This window comes from Biomphalaria glabrata, chromosome 12, assembly GCF_947242115.1.
Source record: "Biomphalaria glabrata chromosome 12, xgBioGlab47.1, whole genome shotgun sequence".
Taxonomy (NCBI): domain Eukaryota; kingdom Metazoa; phylum Mollusca; class Gastropoda; family Planorbidae; genus Biomphalaria; species Biomphalaria glabrata.
Window position 1 is genome coordinate 35800997 of NC_074722.1, and position 22464 is coordinate 35823460.

The window sequence follows — 22464 nt, forward strand, 5'->3', positions numbered from 1 at the left end:
TGACGTTTGTACAAAAAATACTTTACGAAACATACCTTCTGCCTCAATAGAAAATGATGAGTAATTAAACATAGCAACTGCACCATAGCCTGTTAATGAAGGCACATATTATGAATGCAACATGAATATAAAAAGAATATATCATGACTATAACAAGAATATAACAAGAATATAACAAGAATATAACATAACATGAATATAACAAGAATATAACATGAATATAACATGAATATAACAAGAATATAACATGAATATAACATGAATATAAAATAAATATAACATAAATATAACATGAATATATAACATGAATATAAAAAGAATATAACATGAATATAACATGAATATAACATGAATATAACATAAATATAACAAGAATATAACATGAATATAACATGAATATAACATGACTATAGCATAAAAGTAGCATAAATATAACATGAATATAACATGAATATATGAATATAACATGAAAGATAAGTTTCCACGTCACAGAACAAAAATATACTGACGCACTAAACATAAGGATTTACATAGAAAACAATTCACTTTAAACAGAAAAGTATGAAAGAAACAAATAACAATATATAAATTTCAGTGATCTGTATCAGACAGAGTCCACGTTGGGACTGTGTCTACCTTAAGACACAGCGTCGAATCATAATCAAACATCGAACTAAACATGCCATTGAAAACACATCCTCACCATCGACAATCATTAAAGGCGCAATAGCTATTTATATCCCTTGAGTAAATGCCATAATTATTACAGCGATGAGTGTGCCGTATGCACAAGCATATAAACCATTTTGAAAACAAGATAAAGAAAAAGTACGTTTTATGGGAACCACAGTGCTAATAAGCATACCACATACCTAGGACCAAACCAGTGTCATTCTCGTCAATAGTATAGTGGAATAAATAATTTGTCTACCATAAGATAAGAAATACCATTTGCAGGTGACATCCTCTGTCTCTAATGATAGTAGTTTCTATCCAGAATGTGTTGTAGGGGGAAAAATGAATTAGTCTTTTGTGATCACGATTGAAACACAGGGGAGACCACAACGTTCTCTTATTATTCCCGTGAAACATTCTCTCGTCTCTTATTGTAATCCAATCTTATCTTTAAAATAAGAGAAGTTCTTGGTATTTCATGTTTTCAGCATGGCTGCTGTCACTGTACAGCTGCTGTCACTGTATACCTGCTGTCACTGCGTAGCTGATGTCACTGTGTAGCTGCTGTCACTCTGTAGCTGCTGTCACTGCATTGCTGCTGTCGCTGTATAGCTGCTTTCAATACTTTAGATTCGCATCGATATTGATAAAAAATATTTTAACTCCGACTGTCTGTCTGTCCGCCTGTCTGTCTGATACAAATTAGTTTGACATGTTATTTCACCCACCTCCCATTCTACGATCAAGAAGAAACTCTAAAGACAGGGCTGTAAATGTACAGTTTTCCCCCCTATATAAGCTTTGTTATTTGTTTTGTTTAAGTATTTTTTAATATTTTGTTTGTTTTACTGTTAACATCTATAATAAATATTCTCTGTGAAAAAGGGAAACTTGAAATAAAATTATCTTATCAATAAAAGACCCTAAGTAACGACAATCCCCCAGCGTTTCTATTGCCATAGTTGTCTCCCTTGGCTCACGCATGTATACCCGTATTAACATTGAAGTTACAAAGTAATAGGACAGTGAAAGAAGTTACACACTATCATTATAAACATTATTTTTAGGATAGACTTACAAGGATTAATGAAGACTAAAAAATGACTGACCACCACTGAACAATGACTGACCACCGCTGAACAATGACTGGCCACCACTGAACAATGACTGGCCACCACTGAATAATGACTGACCACCACTGAACAATGACTGACCACCGCTGAACAATGACTGACCACCACTGAACAATGACTGACCACCACTGAACAATGACTGACCACCGCTGAACAATGACTGACCACCACTGAACAATGACTGACCACCGCTGAACAATGACTGACCACCACTGAACAATGACTGACTTGCACTAAATATCGATGTTCACTTAAATACTAGAGCCAAGTATAACATCAAGAGTTAGTCCCTTCAAATCCACTGAAAGCAGTAAGTATGTAAAATGTGCAGTCATGAATTCATAGTTCGATATTCGATATCACGCCTTCCCCCCCCCCTCCCATAACTAACCTCCATTCATTTAATTAAGATTCTGAATCATTGTGTGCACTAGTTAAGAGGGCGCTGTCTCTGGGGTCAAGGTTATACATGTGACATTAAACACAGGAATTGGAGATTAAGATCTGCAAGGTGTGAGAGACAGAACGATTAACGGGATTATCCAAGACAGAGACAGACAGAGAGATACGGAGAGAGAGAAAGAGAGAGAGAGAGAGAGAGAGAGAATTAACGGCGATATTTTGAATTCATAATTGTTATTTTCCTTTTCTGACAAATTGGCGTTTTTTCCGATTCTAAAAATAACTCAAGCGGGCTACACAAAGAAACGAAGACAAACCTAGAATCTGGGTGAATTAACTGGACTTAAGTTTTTCCAGAAGTGGCTTCTACAGAGCTATTGTGAATATTGTATCTTTTTTCTATTGGATTTATAAAGAATGGAACTCGTGCCAGACATGATGGCACAATGCACTTTTTTCAATGCCACTCTCTATTTTTTCTTTGCATTCAATGCATTTTCTAGAAAGTCCGCGATGTGCAATGTTCTCAACCGCCTCGTCTCTGGTAGGCTATAAGAGGTTCCGTAAAGTTGTCATTGCAGGAAAGTTGTAATAGATAGAAGCACTCAACTATCTATAAAAATGTTGTTTTTGTAAAATGTTTGACATGTTTCGGATGTTCCTTCAGAGTTGAAGATAGTTTACTTCCTAGTCCAAACCTACCTCAGGACGACGGGGGATGGGAGCGGGCAGGGTTTGAACCCTCGACCGTCGATAAATTCGAACGACAGTCCAGCGAGCAAACCGCACGACCAAGCAGCGGAACACTGTTTAAAGAAATACTGTAAACCTCTAAAAAATGTTTACAGTTTATTGATATGTTTAAATTCAATCAGTAGCGAGAAAGGGGGAGGTGAACGCAGAATGTAATTTTAACGTAGCCAGAACAAAAAAGGCCTGGAGATTGCCTGGACCAGACCAATTCATGACCACTGTTTGGGGCTCACGACTTCCTATTGATTGGACCAAAATTGTTTTATTGCCCCCGGCTTTCAGGCTTTGCCCATTTACTGGACAGTCCAACACAAGGATGTGGAGAAAAGTTTTCTTATGCGATCATTGCCCCGTCAGATCGATAGAAACTAAAAAGACTTGAGCCCCCGATCCGCCCAGAGCACAGAACCTCACTCAAGGGCGGATCAAAAAAAAAGTAAATTTTAACTCTTTCTCTCCGTAATTATTTACCACATTCAGGAGGAATCAACGTTGGTATCGTCAGTTTGAGAGAAAGAGTTAAAAAACCCATAAGGGAGACGGGGTGTATTTTGTGCGTATTTATGTGTGGCGCCACTCACTTTGCGCTTAACTTTCAAACAACCGGGTAGTGGTGGCTCAGTGGTAAGCGCTTGGCTTCTGCACCTTAGAGTCTCGGGTTAGAATCGAGGGGAAAAACTGGGATTTCGAACTTCAGGAGTTTTAGGACGCCACTGAGTTCACCATACTCTAATGCAGCGGTTCTCAACCTTTTAGGCTCGGCAACACCTTTTTACACCCCCCTCCACTCTGTCGCGATCCCCCCCCCGCTCCGCATACACACACAGCAATAGAAGAATGGACAAAAACAATTAATTTTTTCGATGGTCTTAGGCGACCCCTGATAAATCGTCAATCGACCCCCCCAAAGTGGTCGCGATCCACAGGTTGAGAACCCCTGCTCTAATGGGTATCTGACATTAGTTGGTGAAAATTAAGGAAGTCATGCTGGACTCGTGACACCCTTGTTGACCTTCTTCCATAGAACCAAATTAGCTTAACATCGTTTGCCTTGGATTGCGAGGCTTAGAATAAAAGGGTTGTGTGTTAGTGTGTGTGTGGGGTATTACTTTCAAACAACAGTGAATAAGGAGAGATTGATGCTAAAATTCATGAGCGCCCAGTAGGCATGAGGGGCAATGTGTGCCCAGTGGGCATGATGGGCCATGTGTGCCCAGTGGGCATGAGGGGCCATGTGTGCCCAGTGGGCATGAGGGGCCATGTGTGCCTAATGGGCATGAGGGGCCACGTGTGCCTAGTGGGCACGAGGGGCCATGTGTGCCCAGTGGGCATGAGGGGCCATGAGTGCCTGGTGGAAAAGGGGGGGGGGGTGGAAAAGACACTTATTGTAGATGCTTATATTGTGAACAATATTTTGGCTGCCTGCAGTGGCGTAGCAAAATACTCGTGGGCCCTGGTTCAGGAATACGACAATGGACCCCCGTAAGGTAGGTTGATAGTGACCGAACCCAATCTCAGCCATACTGTAATCGAATGCTCAGAGCAATAAAAACAAGGTCCTGATTGAATGTTTACAATCAACTTCACAGAAGACAAAAAAATGTGTGAGGATCGTTGATTGTTCAACTCTGTTTCCAGAAAATTGGGATCTCGAGCTAAATTTCTAAGGACAGAATTTCTAAAAAATAAATATGTGAATCTTTGAAGGAGTCTATCGTACATTTCGGCATATAGGCAGCTGTATTGCAAACCATTACGAAATTGACTAAAAAATACTTTGAAGTAAGATGATGTGCATTCAGCACATTTTCGTGCAAGTTTACCCAACATGCAAGTTTATTTAATCTAGAATTGTAATTTCAAGTCCAAATTCTTTCTACTGTTTCTCCAGTGCCTTAAATTTATTATCTAGTTTTTTTGGAATACTGGTCAGGGTTGTAGGCTACTTGCTCTAATGCAGCTACACTTTTTTCTATCTGGTCAATTTGTTCTAAATATGGCTGTAGCTGGTTGTGTTTATTATTTAACTCATTCACAGCCCCACTGAAACTGAAAGCAATCTGCTTCATCTCAGTGTTTATTCTTTATGATTTTATTCATACTCTCCAGAAGTTTGTAAACATCTAATTCTGCTTGAAGATATTCTGCAGTTTTATGGAATGCTTTTCTGCAGAATATTACAGCATCCAAAGGTGTAGCAGCAATTTCTTGGCTGACAGGCTCATTCCCATCAGTTTTATTTTTGTCCGGCGTTCGATCTGTTTCTTCACTCGATCTAGAACCACTAGATCTGGATTTTAAACTTTTGTCTTGTGGCCCTGGCACTGTCTTTGCCATGTCTCTTGTATTATGATACTTATAAACAATTATATTAAGTATTTGTGTAGTATTTTTTTTATTACAGATTTAGAAAGCTTTAACAACATTACTTTGAATTTCCTGTTTACTTATAACATTAATTCATGTATCTAAACTAGTTCATGCATTCCGTAATATTTTAAAAACAAAATTAAATTAGTCCAATAGCAAAAATAATTTACACAGCAGAGCATTCTTAAATAGTATAGTAAAATTTCTGTTACTGATCTTGCTATCTATGGGCAGATGATCTTAAGGCATACTAAAAATTGGTATTTATTATCATTATTTAATAATGTAACACATTAGTATGAGCGCTGCATTGATAATTTAAAAAAAATCACCATCCTTTGAGTTCATAATTCACTAACTACAGTAATTAAGTTTACTTTAATTTGTTATTTTTCTTGTTTGATCAATGTCTGTCTCTTTTCTGGAAATGCAATATAATGGCAAGTAGTTTAGCGATAATTAATAATAATAATAATTTTTATTGTCCGTAAGGAAATTTGTCTTACAATTTGTGCATTACACCAAAAAAAAAAACATTATAACTCTAAGAAACCAAAGTGTACATTCACACCAGACTCACTCATAATTTACATGTGACAAAGTTTATATCAGATAGTTTCTGTTTAATGATTTGATTTATTACAAAGATAACAATAAAGTTTTTGTGTCTGTTTGTCTTTGCTATCGGTGTCTTGTATCTCTTTTGTGATGGTAAAATCACAAAAATCCTGACTCAAAGGGTGATTTTTTTTTATTTCTAGAATCTTTTTAGCGTTTTTATGGATGTTTGTCTCAAACAGCTACCCAAAATGGGGCTTGACTTTACCAGCAGCATTGTGGATTCTCTGGAGTTTATTTTTATTTTTAATGCTCAGATTGCCATACCAGGCAGTCATATTAAAACTTAAAATATTGCAGATGTGAGCGTGATAAAACATAGCCAAGGCCTTTTCGCTAACATTAAACGAAGACAGTTTTCTCAGTAATCGAAATCAATTATACGTTATAGAGAAGTTCTGTGTCTGCTGTGACTTGACATGGTGCTGTTTGTATTAGCGAGTTCTTTTTATGCTAGATATTACTTGACTGACTAGAATATTGTCCAAAACCAGTGGGGCCCGCACTTTCATAGGACCCGCACTTTCATAGGACCCGCATTAATTCAAGGTGTATAGGTTAAATTAAGCCATTTTATAACTTAAAACATATTTCCCGCGACCTCCTGTCGATTTACCAGGAGCTCCTAGAAATCTCCCGAAATTGCAAAATATACGAAAAGGTCCTTAAAATATACGGAAATATATAGACAAAAATAGTCATTTTGGGGTGTGATTCAATATGGAAAACGCCAATCCCACGCGCGGTAAATAAAAACGGCATTATGCATTAGCCGTAATTGTGTAATCTGGTGAAAGAAGCTTCTCGCGTCTCAAACTAATGAAAAATTACTTGAGGTCAACAATTCTCAAAGATAGATTAAAACATTTGGTAATTCTTGCTATTGAGCGTGATCTATGTAGGAAACAGAATTATTATGATATATTGTATGACTTTGCTACACGCAAGGCTAGTAAAGTAATTCTGTACGTAGTAAAGAATGAATAAAATGCATAGAAGAATTTATTTTCTAATACAAACTCTAAAATTTCACTTATTATCCGCTTCCCTACCCAAACTTGGCTCCGCGAAATTCGTTTCGCATTGGGCCCAACAATGGTTAAGTCCGTTCCTGCTATTTAGTAACGGGTGAATATACATAGTAGATTACTTGTTCTCTTTCTATGACTTTTTGGTCACAATGGTTTAAGTCCGGCGCTGCTATTTAGTGTTTCTAAAATGTTTGTTTGTAAAATGGTTTACATGTTTCGGATGTTCCTTCAGAGTTGACGATAGTTTACTTCCTAGTCCAAACCTCAAGTAGGACGAATGGGGATGGGAGCGGGCAGGGTTTGAACCCGGGAATATCCAAACGACAGTCCAGCGCGTAAACCGCACGACCAGCCCGCCATCCATAGTGACGGGTGAATACTACTTGTTCTCCCCCTCTTGTTTTTTCGTGGGGCAACTCTATCCGCTGAAATAAAAGAGTGATCTTTCCTTTACTTCTTCTCGTCCAAACTGTTGATCCATGAAGAGAATTATAAATAGAGATTTGATCGTGATTTTGTACTTAGTAAAAGATGAATCAAATGCAAAGCCGAATTAATTTTCTTAAACAAAATCTTAATTTTCAGTTTTTAATCCTTATCCCTACCCAGACTGGCCCCGCGTAATTCATTTCGCATAGGGCCCCGCAATTGTTAGAGCCGGCTTTGGTCATTACAATATATATTTGCATGTATATATAAAGAATGTGTGTGTTTCATTTTTATTCTTAAAGTGACAGATTGTGGGGCTTTAAAGTTTCACTAGCAAAGCGTTACAAGTTGAGAAAGAATAGTCTCTATCAAACACACATATTAATAAAATTTATGGAAAAAAATATAAGTTTTTAAATTCTTTCAGCCAACTTCCCCCCCCCCCCCCTTTTTTTTTTTCTTTTTACAAGAGCCCTTTTGGGTCACTATTCGTAGTGGGCCCAGGCGCAATGAACCCCTTTGCGCAATGGGTGTTACGCCCCTAGCTGCCTGGTCGAGCTTCAGATTTTCGTGAAGATGTCCGCGAGTTATATCCCCTGTTTCCCTCGTCTGCTGTTCCACAGGGGACTTAATCTTATGAATTACAGACGTCCCTTCAAAATATGAGACAATGACGTCCTACGTCTATCTAGTAGTTAATCAAGTCGTCCGTGTTAATTACAGACTTCAACTTTGCAAGAATGTTTGAACTAGGTCATGCTAATAGTCGTTTCTGATGGAAAGTTGAAAATATTCAAAAAAATAATGGGCGCGGTGGTACAGTGATTAAGCGCTTGGCTTCTGAACTGGGGTCCTGTGTTCGAATCTTGGTGAAGACTGGGATTTTGAATTTCGGGAATTTTAGGGCACCCTTAAATCCATCCGACTCTAATGAGTACCCGACTTGAGTTAAAGTAAGTTAAGGCGGTTGGTCATTGTGCTGGCCACATGGCAACCTGCTTGTTAATAGTTGGGCTAAAGAAACTGATGACCTTAGCATCATCTGCCCTTCAGATTACTGCGTCCGAATGGGGACTCAACTACTACTTTATTTAAAACAAAAAGATGTTGATATAGTCTTGGTCTGTCTAGTCATGTATATTGGATCTTATATAACAAAAAACGACTAGGCTGGCACTGTATGAACTGAACTGAACTTCTGCTGACAATTTAGCGCCATTATGTTTTTCTACATCTGAAAAACAAAATGATTTCAACTGATCGAAACACACTCGTCCAGAAAGAAATTCGTAAGAAATTCAATCTGTCTGTGTCGTCTGATGTTCTTATCAAGTTTGCGAGGGATAGGTTGTCTTCCCCTTAGGTGCCAGGGACACAACTCTACTTCCGTGTTTCACGATTTTTTCTCTTCACCTTGCTTTGTTCTTGTCAAATTGTTGTTGAAAGCTAATCTCTCATACTAGCGAGGCTCTTTGGCTTTGACATTGTGCAAGTCGTCAATAGGATTAAATCTTGCTCAAACTTTTTCATTTTTTTAGCGGTACCCAAAAGTGAAAAAGCCGCTATAATTTTTGTGTGGTCTGTCTGTCTTTTCGTCCGTCTGTCTTGCTTCGATCCAAAAAAAATAAATAAAGATATTAAAAATCTAGTGACATTGTATTTGTGGTATTCCAATTTTTAGTGCAACAGTGAGCTGTTTTGTTTAACAAAATTAGATGTGGTAGCACTATTTTGCATTAAAATTCTCCTTTTTTTTTTCTACAAATATTAACTATTAATAGTAGATTTAATTAAAAAAAAAACGAAACGAAAAAATCAACAACAACAACAAAAAACAACAACCGGAAAGACAAATCACCCCTATAAATAAATTATGGCTTTTATATAGGGCTACATTCATGCTTATAGCATGCTCAGAGCGCTTTGGTCCAGTCTCAGTTGTGGACCAGTGGGGGGAGGGGGTGTCTAGGAGAAGATTTTTTCCGTGCTGCCTTCAGGCGCTCAGTAAACACAACTCTGCCATAGTCGGGTGTCGAACCTCGAGCCCCCTTCTTAGGTAGCCAAGTCAAGCGGCGCACTTATCCTGTCGACCACGCTTCCCACTTAAGAATAACCTATAGAAAAACCACTGCACGGATTGCTGCTTAATCTGGAAACTACTGGGCAGGTCTTTGCAGGTATAGGGTTAGATATCTGAATCCTCCACCATGATACCGAGAAGGCAGAAGAAAAGAAAGAAATAGCAGTGTTATTGTTTATCGTGTGACAAAGAGTAGATGTCTGTATGAACACAAATTTGTACAAATGCTCCTTCTTATCTTATATAATACAGACGTTACATCAAAAAAGAAGATGAGTACGTCCTACGCGTGATGCATTCAGTCATGCATGTTAACCAATGACTTAAATTCTGCCAAGTCACTGGTTTTCCTGGCTAGCTCAGGCAACCCATTCCATGCTCTAATAGCACTAGGGAAGAAGGAGTATTTGTACAAATTTGTCCTAGCATATGGGACGAGGAATGTACCTTTATCTTTGTGTCTTTCAGAGTATTTTATTAAATTTTGTTTTTGTATTTGAAGATTATGGTTCAGTGTTTTATGTATAATTGCTACTTTACTTTTGAGTCTTCTGTCCTGAAGGCTTTCTAAATTTAGTGATTTTACTAAAGGTGTTACTCTAGTCAAATGAGCTATTACAGCTTTTAGAGCATGGAATGGGTTGCCTGAGCTATCCAGGAAAACCAGTGACTTGGCAGAATTTAAGTCGTGGAGTAACATGCATGACTAGATGCATGACGCGTAGGACGTAATCATCTTCTTTTTTGAAGTAACGTCTGTATCTTATAAGTTATCTTACCTTATCTTATCTCATTTTATAAATTACAGACGTTTCTTTCATCGTTTTATATTCCCATACTGACTTTGTTTTTTAGTTATTAATTATTATTTTGATTTTTTTTTTAAAGTCGTGTAACTAATCAAAAATGGATTAAATTTTATTCAAAAACGTTTTTTGGTGATTTACAAACGCGATACATTTTTTAAAAAAATATGGATCACGTGACCTGAAGGCTTAATCGTTGATTGGCTCCGATGGACTGTTGTTTTTGTTTTCTTTCCCTTAGACTTGGCAACATGAATGCTGGCAGACGTAGACCAGTTCGAGGCGTTCAGACAACCAGGGCTGATCCAGTACCAACTGGATTTTGTTGTTTCGGGGCTTTTCGATGTTTTCAGTTCTGACACACACGTAAACATTTTTTCGTTTGATATTTTTAAAAATCGTAGCTTCAAAGAAGTAGGGAAAGAAGTAAAATGTCTTTTAATGTTGTTTTTTTTTACATTAGGGAATAATCCATATTTACAATCATATCTATGAATACTTTAGAATTTAGTTCCCTTTTTTTTTATTTCAAATAAAATAATTAACTACGAATTATTAATTGACTAATAGGTTAATTTTTAATTATGTTATGATTTGCTAGATACAAAAAATAATTGTGGAAAGTTTCAATTTCATCCGAAAATGAGCGTAAGAGTAATAACGTGTTCGCAATTTGTATAAAGCTTCTATCAACTCACTCTGTCTGTCTGTCTGTCTGTCTGTCTGGTAAAAAGTTTGTTCACTTTAGGTCTCCCACATCCAATTTCGGATTAAGCTGAAATTTTGCACAATTTCTTCTTTTACATGCCATCATTAGAATCCATAAAAAAAATTAACCAATTAGTTAATTAGCTATCGGATTTTTTTATTTTGTTTTGTATCTCGGACAAGGGAAAGAATTAGTCTCCCCTGACTGTTTATGGATATTTTAAAAAAATTTTTACTCGAAATAAATATAAAATCTATTTTTATATGCACAGTGGTTAGCGTGTTGGCACGAGGAGGCTGAGGAGGCCTTAGCTTTCTAGTTCGAATTCAGGTCACTCACTTTCTTTTTGATACATACATGTAAAAAGCGATCACCCAGATACCCCGTTCTTTCTCAGCCCAACCCCGTTCCAAGTGGTCCAGACAAATGATAAGGTCATAGCGTATTCAGAAGGCTAAAAGCATGAAATTGCGCTAAACAAAAACAATTGGTAAATAAATATTTCTCATCAAATAGATTTATTATTGTTAGTCTAGATCTATTACAAATTTAAAATGCATGACAGATCCAAACTAATTGATATAAGTATACTTAATATAAGCTTTTTAAACATTTTTAAAGTGATTTTTTTTTTGGTATTTTTTTTTATTAATAGACAAACAGATAGAGAGAGTTGATAAAAGCTTTGTATTAAATAACCACAATATTGTACAAGCAGTGACCACAATCTGGTACAAGAAATGGCGACAATCTGGTACAAGCAATGACCACAATCTGGTACAAGCAGTGACCACAATCTGGTACAATCACGTACTACGTATCCCATTGTTTCCTGTTAAATGATCATCAAGTCAAAACTGACAGGCACTTAATTCTAGCACTGGACATCGGCTTCTATTAGTCAATAGGATTCTGTCATGTATTATTCATGTCTTACTTTAGCCATGTATCACGTGACCCATCCACTCCTATATCACGTGACCGACCCATCAACTTCTGTATCTCAGATTGTTGGACCCCCGTGAACCTCCCCCCCCCTCCCTCCCTTCCCCAGGCAATATATTTTCAACGTGTCTTCCAGAAATTTATTTTGATCTTACGCAAGAAAAGAGCACACGTCAAAGGGAATGAATCAATGCCGGTATTAGTTCAGACGCAAGTCAGTTGACTTGCATTAGAGAAATATCGGAGAAAATATTTTTAATAAAATGTGGAACAAATTTGAAATAAATCAAATACTAAAGAAGGTGGAGCGTGTTAAAATCAGTTTAATCAACATTCTTCTGATAATATTTTTTGTAAAATTAAACCTTAAATCCAGCTTAGCTGTTTTCAACCAAGACTTTTGCTTTTAGTTGATAAATTGTGTACACTTTACCAGATATTTATACATATACTACTACTATTGTTGATGGCTGAGCTGTAAAGCGCTAGCCTTTTGAACCGGGGGTCCCAGGTTCGAATCATGGAGAAGGCTGGGATTTTAAATTTTGTGATCTTTGGGCGCCTCTGAGTCCACTCAGTTCCAATGGGTACCTGACATTAGTTGGAGAAAGTAAAGGTGGTTGGTCGTTGTGCTGGCCACATGCCACCCTCATTAACCGTGTTCCAAAGAAGCAGATAACCTTTACATCATCTGTCATATAGACCACAAGGTCTGAAAGGACACTTTACTTTTTACTTTTACTACTGTTGTAGGCTACTCAAATTCCAAGTCTTACATTTTCCCACTTAAGAAAATTGTAAAGATAATTTGCCCATGACTAGATTGACACACAAAATTCGTAGGATGCAAGTAGCTTTTCATTTGAAGTAACGTCTGTAATTTATAAGAAAGGATAAGATAAGAACACAAAGCTTTCAAAGAATTGACGCTATTTTTGTTTTGGTCTGTATAATGTCATACGACCAATTAGATCATAAGAGTTATGCCAACATTTGAGCTTATATTAATAAATCATTAACTTGGTGTAAGACTTAATGAATATTTCCATACATTCTTTGATAGTTTAGTTCAATATTTTGATTCCTTTGTGCCCCTTCTATGGTATTGTACTTTGTAGAGAGGATGTCACCACTTAACATTGTTCCGGTTCTTTAGTCTTGAAAGTTTGTGAAATCCTAAATACCTTTGTATTTTATTTTTTTCTCTTCCAAAAAATCATTTCCAGTCAATTGAAGCTTTACGCCATTGAAAGCGGTCTCTTGGCTACTTGCCCATCGCTGAGCCCCTTAGGATTGTTTCTGTTATTTATCTAAAACTAAATCTTCTTAGACCTTGGAATATTGCCGAGTTAATGTTGAGGGTTGTTCCCCCCCCCCCAGGGATTATAAAAACAACAATATGATTGAGAGTGGATTAACATTCCGAGATATGAAACAATGATGCTTGAGATTTGTGCACATTTTCATATTCTTGAGATGTCTACGTGTAGCATCTAAGTTCAGTTCCGAACGAGACAAAATTACAGACAAGACTAACTGGCAAACGTGTAGGCAAACTTACTTGTCTTGCAAGACTTTCTACAGACCTCCTTATCTTACAGACTTTATTGACGTGTAAGACTTTCTACAAACTTTATTGACTTGTAAGACTTATTTACAATTCTCTTGTCTTGCAAGATTTATTCACAGACCTGCTTGTCTTAGAAACTTATATACAGACTTTATTGTCTTGTCAGACTAATTTACAGTTCACCTGTCTTGCAAGAATAATCTACAGACCAAATTGACTCGCAAGAGATATTAATCCAAAACACTACTTCGAACACATTTCCAAGACCTAATGAAAAAAAAAGTTTTAAAAAAAGTTCCCCTTTCAGACCTTGCGGTCTATAAGGCAGACGATGTAAAGGCCTACGGTTAACGAGGGTGTCATGTGGCCAGCACAACGACCGACCGTCTTTACTTTTCCACAACGAATGTCAGGCAACCATTAGAGCTGGGTGGACTCGAAGATCCCGAAATTAAAAATCCCAGTCTTTACAAAGGAGGCCTAGTGAAAGCTTTACATTAAATTAAATAAGTGTTATAAAACAAGATACATAATTCAATTTTCGGATGTTGTGATTGTCATGCGCATGCGCAGAACTTGTTTCAGCCTGTTTATCTTTTTGCTGTAGTTGTTATACTTTCTCTGTATACTCAGAAAGACTTAAAGGCACATTACTCGTTCCATATACTAGGGCAAATGTGTACAAGTGCTCCTTCTTCCCTAGTGCTATTAGAGCATGGAATGGGTTGCCTGAGCCAGCCAGGAAAACCAGTGACTTGGCCGAATTTAAATCATGCATGACTAGATGCATGACGCGTAGGACGTAATCATCTTCTTTTTTTGAAGTAACGTCTGTATTATATAAGATAAGATTGACTTGCTGACATGTCTAGCTGGTAGGTATTTTATCAAGACGCCCTGCTCTGACTATAAGCTTACCGTTAGTGAAAAGTCGAGTATAGCTGAAACGTCTTAATGTAATATTCTTTTTTGATTGTTGATATCGCTGTGTAGGCCTTAATAAGATTTGTATTTTGTCTAATGATAGGGAACCAGCTTGGACAAATCCCTAGTAAACTCAGCTTGCTAATTTCTTTTATTGATTCATATTGATCCGAGAATGAGTGCAGGAGAAAAAAAACAACAGATTTGTACCAGACAGACAGAGTGAGTTGATCTAAGCTTTGCAACAAGAAAAACTTTTAAAATACTTTTTTTTTTAAAGTTTATATTAAGTGTTGTTGTATCAACTAGTCATGCAACTAAATTTGTTATTTCATACTTTTAGCTTTCTCAAAGCGCTATGATCCTATCACTTGTCTGGACCCAATTGGTAAAGGGATGGGGAACATAAATTGGGCATTTGTGTTAATGTTAGCGTGATCGCTTTTTAAAGGCATTTTCTAAAAAATAAATAAATAAAATTGTACGAATGGAATTCAATCGTCATCAAGAGGACTAATCAACTTATGCCACCACATCTGTATAGTAAGATTTCTTTCCCTTGTTCGACACCAAACAAAATAATTAATTACCAATAGTTAATTAACTAATTGGCATTTAAAAAAAAAAAACTTCGTTTGTCAGGTACTTTTGACCAGACTGACAGACAGGATAAGTTGTTGTAAGCTTTGTGAAAACTTTGTTTTCTAGTCCTGATCCCCCCCCCCCTTTTTTTTTCCGAAAAAAAAAATCCTGGTTATGAAAATGTATAAATCTACTCAAGAGTTTGTAATGTCTAATGATAGTCAAACAGATACAGACTTAGAAAAGCGCTTGGCTTACGAGCCTGGTGCTCTGTGTTCGAATCTAGGTGAAGACTAGGCTTTTGAATTTTTTAAGACACCTCTCATTCCACCCAACTCTAATGGGTACCTGACTTTAGTTGGAGAAAGTAATGGCGGTTGGTCGTTGTGCTAGCCACATGACACCCTGCTCGTTAACCGTTGGCCTAAGAAACAAATGACCTTAACATCATCTGCCTTATAGATCGTAGGTCTGAAAGGGGAACTAACGAGTCGAAGGTTAGGTTAGCACAAACACGCAATTCAACTACAGATTATTGTGGGTAAAGAGTTCAGAAGTTCCTAGGTCTGAATTCAGAAGTTCCTAGGTCTGAATTCAGTAGTTCCTAGGTCTGAATTCAGTAGTTCCTAGGTTTGAATTCAGTAGTTCCTAGGTCTGAATTCAGTAGCTCCTAGGTCTGAATTCAGTAAATACTATGTGTAATAGTGATAATGACATAAAAGTTATCTTCAGCTTCCTAAAAGTTAATTTAAAACCTCACCAAAACTTTGTCCACGGGTTTAATGACAAGGAAAACAACTTATTAAAGTGTATTGGCTGATTATCTTCCCTTGTCAGTGTTTTGGTAAAGAAGAATAATAACCCCTAGGCGTTATTCTATGTTTTTTTTTCTTCTGGACCTTGTTTTTTTTTTTCTTAAGGTTCTACAATCCAGAAGCTGTCAACTACTGTGTTGAATGAGTTGTCCCCCTTCTTTCCAAAATTAAACTTTAGGAGGGACAGCTAGAAGCGCTGTTTCTTCTGTTTTGTATGTGTTCATGTATAGGCCTGTTTTTTTTTTCCAGTTATATGTCATTCAAGAAATGGGTTGGTGGAGCTGGGATATCATGTGTCAAACTCAGGGAAACATTATTATTCTCTTTTCTTAAATCGAGAAACAAGTTTAATTAAACCCAGTTTAATGATCTGAGGTTTTTTTACTTTCTTTATGGCCATTATTGTAAAATACTTTTAAAAAAAACCCATATATCTGTCATTTTAAATATATACAGCCAAACCGTAGACTTTTTCTAATAATGATAATAATTATAAGGCTTGTCTTTGAGCCCGAAGATTAATGAGGGATGTAGTATTTCCCGAGGCTACGAATCCCCAGATGTGACCTACATATTTTGCCACATCACTATCAAAACCATCGTCCGCTGGTGGTTGATTAAGATTTTCTTTTCGCTGTCAGTGTCTGTCGTCGGTTTTCTGTTTATAGTACCAAGTAAAAATGTCCAAACGGTGATCGTGTCCATTTTAAACTTGATATGTAGCGCCATTTGTGGATAAATCATTCATCGAAAGATCTATGAGCTATAAATAGACAGTAGGAGGGGAGACTAAAGATAGAGACATACGGAGATACTAAGGTAGAACCTGATATACGAATGTCTGTATGTGTCCAAAGAATAAAGAGAGAGAGAGAGAGAGATGGAGAGAGAACAAAAATGGGGTAGACATAGACAAACATGGAGAAATCGTTGTGTGTGTGGGAGAGAGAAAGAGAGAAAGGTAGAGTGAGAGAAATCGAGAAAGAGATAAATTACCCATTTCAGACCTTGCGATCTATGAGGCAGATGATGTGTAGGTCATATTATTCTGTGGCCAGCACAACGACCAACTGCCTTTACTTTCCCAACTTAAGTCAAGAGTTCTAAACTATCTAAACGGGACGGACGGACGGACAGACAGACCACACAAAACTAATAGCGTCTATTCCCCTTTCAGGGGCCGCTAAAAATCGTACGTATATTGACTAAGAGAAGGAAAGCGAGTATAAACTAGTTAATAAAACTTCAGACTCAAAAAAGACATCTTACAAACTTATGAAGACACTAGACACTATTTCAAACCCTTGATGTCAGAAAATCACTGATAGAAGATTGTTGACATAAATACCTCTGTCTACCCCCTCCCCTATTGAAAGATGCATGTCGTTGGACGTATTAAGACAAAACTCCTTGACCACATGCCCAAATGCCAAGAGATAGAGAGTCTGTGATTAAACACCTAAACCAGTGGTTCTCAACCTGTGGCTCGCAATACCTTTGTGGGTCGAAAGACTATTTGCTAGGGGTCGCTATCCAAATATGAAATTTTTTGGTCTATTCTGACATGTAAAACTTGACATTTAGCAAAGTTTTTTCCATTGAAAGTCTCAATTTTATTATTGTCATTCGAGGATAAAGAATAAGATAAGATAATTTTTATTGATCCAATCAAATGGAAATTCAGTTTAACTACAATAGACAACTTCAGCGTAACAATAACAATATAGATGCATATACGAACAACATTCACACACGAAAACACAAACACACTCATAACCAGCGCTTTATAAATTAGAATTTCTGCAGACAAATCAATCCGAATGTTTTCAAACATTTTCTTTGTCGCTGCATAAATATTTGTAAACATTTTAATTAATGCTAATTAATTCACAACGTAACGTGACACGATTTTGAAATCACGTGACTACGTCCTGACGTAATTGAAAAGCTATTTCGTTAATAATTAAAAATACATAATCTTTTTAGTGGTCCATGTTATTGTAGGTTAACATTTCATTATGGACCAAACAATCAAAACATGGACCTAGATCAAAAGAACGGGAAGAAAACAATATATAATTTAATTTAATTTTTTTTTCAATTTTTTCACAGTACGGTTTTACTGCACAATGGACCTCGTTCACCAACCGTAAACAAACAACATTTAGCCACGTGGTGCTCTATCTCTTCTATATAATTTACGATCTCATGTTTAATTCATGATGGTTGTCACGTGACAGTTTTTTTCTCCGTTGTTTTATCAATAAGATCACGTGACTAAATGTTGTTTGTTTACGATTGGTGAATGAGGTCCATTCAGTTAAAAAATCCTGTGGTGACACAGTTGTTGTGCGACGTGGGCAGCCGACCGTGACACACGGTCAAGAGTAGTGTACCTGTCCCGTTAGTGGATTAGAGGGTAGTCACGTAGGTGTGATGTAAAGAAAGAGAAAAAAACATCTTGTGGATTCCTTATGTATGAATGCTAGCCTCATGTACATTATATTATTATTAAATTGTAAAATGTTTTGCATGTTTCGGATGTTCCTTCAGAGTTGAAGATAGTTTACTTCTAGTCCAAACCTCCCGCAGCACGACGGGGGATGGGAGCGGGCAGCGTTTGAACCCGGGACCATCGATAAATCCAAATGACAGTCCAGCGCGCAAACCACACGACCAGGCAGCCATCCATTCTTAGCAATTAAAAGGAACTTGTATCTCCACAAATCCCAAATGTGTCATTAGTAAAAAAAAAAATTTCTATAAGAAGAATCTAGAACACTTCTAACGCTGACAAGGATACCCAGGATTGTAAATGCAAGTTTTAGGTATATAAATGATGGGGACTTTAAAAACCAGTTACTCTCTGGACCAAACTCTTCCAACGACTAAAGCAGCACGTGACGTTGAAGAGAAAAAATTAGTTCATGTTTTGAAAAATTTAAATTCTCTTGAGACAATTTTATTGACATCTGCACAGATGATGCTCCGAGTTTACTAGTATGTTGGTTTGATTTGATTTGATTTTGATTTTAGGCACATCGGCACAATTTAGGCCATGTCGTTTCTGCATTCCCTTAAGGACTACTCTCTCTCTACATAACAAGGGCTAAATTCTATACAGTTAAATCATTAAAAACAAGGTCTATTCACAGTTAAAATAGTAAAGGTAGTAAACATTTAATAATTTGGTATGTTGGTCTAGATTTCAACGTTTGGTAAAGAATGAGTCACCAAAAGTCATGGGAAATCATCGACAAATATTAGTTATGGCAAAAATTAGTAATGACAAAAATTAGTAAAGCTACAAGAATGACAAGAAGCAATATAAGCGTCACCGCAAGGACCAAATGCAACATTCCTCGATTTTTTTGAAGAAGAAAATCCAATCCTTCCAAATCAAACTTCAGACTGACAAACAAAATTGAACGAAACATGCTGCCAATCGTATCTGCTCTATATTGGACAATGACATTGAGCCTGACAAACAGATCAAAGGATAATTTCTGTGAAAGAACATTTGCGAATGCTTGCGGACAAAATATCACCATACTTTCCAAATCTACTTGACATCACGTTTGCCAGAAGTTTATTCAAAGCGAAATTTGAAGATGATACGGAGACATAAAAACAAAACAAAAAAAAAAAAAAAAAACACGTTTTATTCTCGCTAACCATGCTGCGAAAAAAAAAACAAGATTTCTCTTCAATGTCAGTGACACAAATTTGATTCAAGTGTTTGCAATCAAATCCCAACTGCCTGAGTTTCGCCTTTTTCAAATCCAATTCCACTAAAATATTTTTGCGAAACGAGTTTTCCAGTGGGTTAGTTACAAAGTCTAAATATAGAAAGAGACTTGATGCAGAAGATGAGAATTTGTAATAGATCAAAAGCAAGATCAGACTAACGAGATTATAGTGTGGCAATGTTCCGCCATGCTTTTAAAGTGTCACCATAGACATAAATAAATATAGACTGGCCGATTAAAGAGTTTTATGAAACGAAAATTTGTGACTTGCAATTTTGTGTACTTTATTATACAGCATTTATGAGCAGTATAAAAGTTAAGTGCTTTATAAACTTTTTTTTAATATACACAATGATACACACCTATATATATTGTAAATAAGGAGGCAGTGTAGTTTAGTTTAATCTCTAAGAATGGAGATCATGCAATTTTTCATAATTCGGAAATCCGAATACAATAGATGTACATGTTTTCAAGTTACATGAAGTTATTTCCTTCGGCCAGTCTATATTTATTTATGTCTATGAGTTTAGTTTAATCTCTAAAAATGAAGATCATGCAACTTTTCATAATTCGGAAATCCGAGTACAATAGATGTACATGTTTTCAAGTTACATGATGTTACTTCCTTCGGCCAGTTTATATTTATTTTTGTCTATGAGTGTCACATAAGTACGCAAAATGACTATGGTGAATAAGAAATGGATAAGGAAATGTCAAAGATACACTTTGTTATAGTTGTCATTTCATTTAAAAGAGCAATATCTATTACAAGAACACAATGTCGTATGAGCCGTGATAAAACAAACAACATTTGCAGTACATATAAGTCACTGGTTAACATGCATGACTAGATGCATGACGCGTAGGACGAAATTATCTTCTTTTTTGAAGTAACGTCTGTATTATATAAGATAAGATAAGAAGTGCATATCAAATGGTTACAATAGGATTAGGATTTCGTATGTTTATGTACGAAAATAATTTTTACTGTTTGGGGGTCACTGCATGGTGGAGAATTGTAGAAAGGAATCGCCGAGCCAAGGAGGTTGAGAACCGCTGAGTCAAAACGTAACAAGACAAGGGAATAGAGTGGGCTGTGGGCTGTATGTTAGGAGCTGTGGGCTGAGGGCTGGGCTGTCAGCTGTTGGCAGTGGTGCAATTGAAACAAACAAAAAAGTGTTGTTCGTTTATCCCACTTCAATTAATAACAAGTGAAGAAACATTTATTTCAAAAGCGATTTTTTGGGGGAGTTGGAAAAAGTGTGCGTGAGTGTGTGTGTGTGAGAGAGAGAAAAGAGAGAGAGAGAGAACATGATGTGTTTCTGGGTATGTATGCGTGTGGGTGAGAGAGAGAGAGAGAGAGAACATGATGTGTTTGTGGGTATGTATTTGTTTGGGTGAGAGAGAGAGAGAGAGAGAGAACATGATGTGTTTGTGGGTATGTATGCGTGTGGATGAGAGAGAAAGAGAGAGAGAGAGAGAGAGAGAACATTATGTGTTTGTGGGTATGTATATGTTTGGGTGAGAGAGAGAGAGAGAGAGATAGAGAGAGAGAACATTATGTGTTTTGTGGGTATGTATGCGTGTGGCTGAGATGGTCTGATGTGACTATAAGATATTAGCTTTTTATTTAGTCTTACACTCGACCGCACCGCCATTCAATTTGTCAAAAGTTGTGTGTGTTTGTGTGTGAGTGTGTGTGTGTGTGTGTGTGTGCGTCTGTAGTGTGTGCGTCTTTCTGTAAATGAGAGAATAGACTTTTTTTCCCCCTTTTAAGAAATCAGAACATTTCAAAGCAATACATTTTTCTAGCTAATTTTCTAAATAGATTTTAGATGTTATTTTTTATTCATGGAGATATAGACTCTAAATATAAATAAAAATATTGTTGTATATTGTTAGTTTTTTTTGAAGCATTTTAATCCATTAGAAAAACTATCCATACTGTCTACATATCGAAACTTCGAACTTGGATAGCAACTAAAGACAGTTCCTTTCGAAAGAATCCCAATATCATGGACCTCGACTGTGTCTACACTTAAAGACAATAGTCAACCTAATGATCGTCAAGGCTTGCATAATTTCTGAACATATTACAATGAATAGTGTCAATGATCATGAACTATATACAATTTCCCAATAACCTTGACTGCTCAACAGTATTATATGGTCTGGATGTGGATGGGTTAACCTGTTTGTCTTGTCTGTTATTGTAAGTGAAAGTATAATCTGAATAAACCACATTAAAAAAAACAAAAACAGTTTCACTATTCAACACAACTGATACACACTCCACATTAGGAAGTATCTGCTCATGTGTATATTGTGATGTTGCTTGTTCAGGCTGTCTTGAGGTCAACTATAGATGACTGTTGAGTTTCAACCAATTACTCTGCAAGCGTTTGGGTGTTATTGTTCGGGTGTATTCCGTGTAGTTGATCAACAATCCAGACAAAACAAACACATCGGTTTTAACTAGTAAAGAGATGTAGTCAACGCTGAAGAACAATGTAACATGTATTTATTCTAAGAAAAGGCCACAGTAAAAGTCTCTGTCACTAAACACGTCGTTACCCTAGAGGATTCTATCGCTAACTGATTTTCCGGTCTCTAACCCAACATATCCCAAACGTCACTAGTCCCGTTCAATATACGTCTTCTATGGTGCGTCGCTAAATAACTAACCTATAAATAAGGTGTCTAACAATATCTAAACTAATTATTAACATATGTTTTTAAATATGCCGATTTTCGCATTCTATGCTTGTGTGAAAATGGCCCCGACTTCTGCCATAAAGCCTGCCTAGGTCGCCATAACCAAGTGGCAAAGTTAATACATCTATACTTGGCTTTGACACATTGTTTGATCG

The 22464-nt window shown here is 36.7% G+C and overlaps 1 protein-coding gene across 2 annotated transcripts in view; it reads right to left on the reverse strand.

Annotated features, from left to right (window-relative positions):
- LOC106066866 (cGMP-gated cation channel alpha-1-like) overlaps nucleotides 1–22464 on the reverse strand; it is a 168512-nt gene that overhangs the window by 62159 nt on the left and 83889 nt on the right. The gene's annotated exons all lie outside the window — the stretch shown is intronic.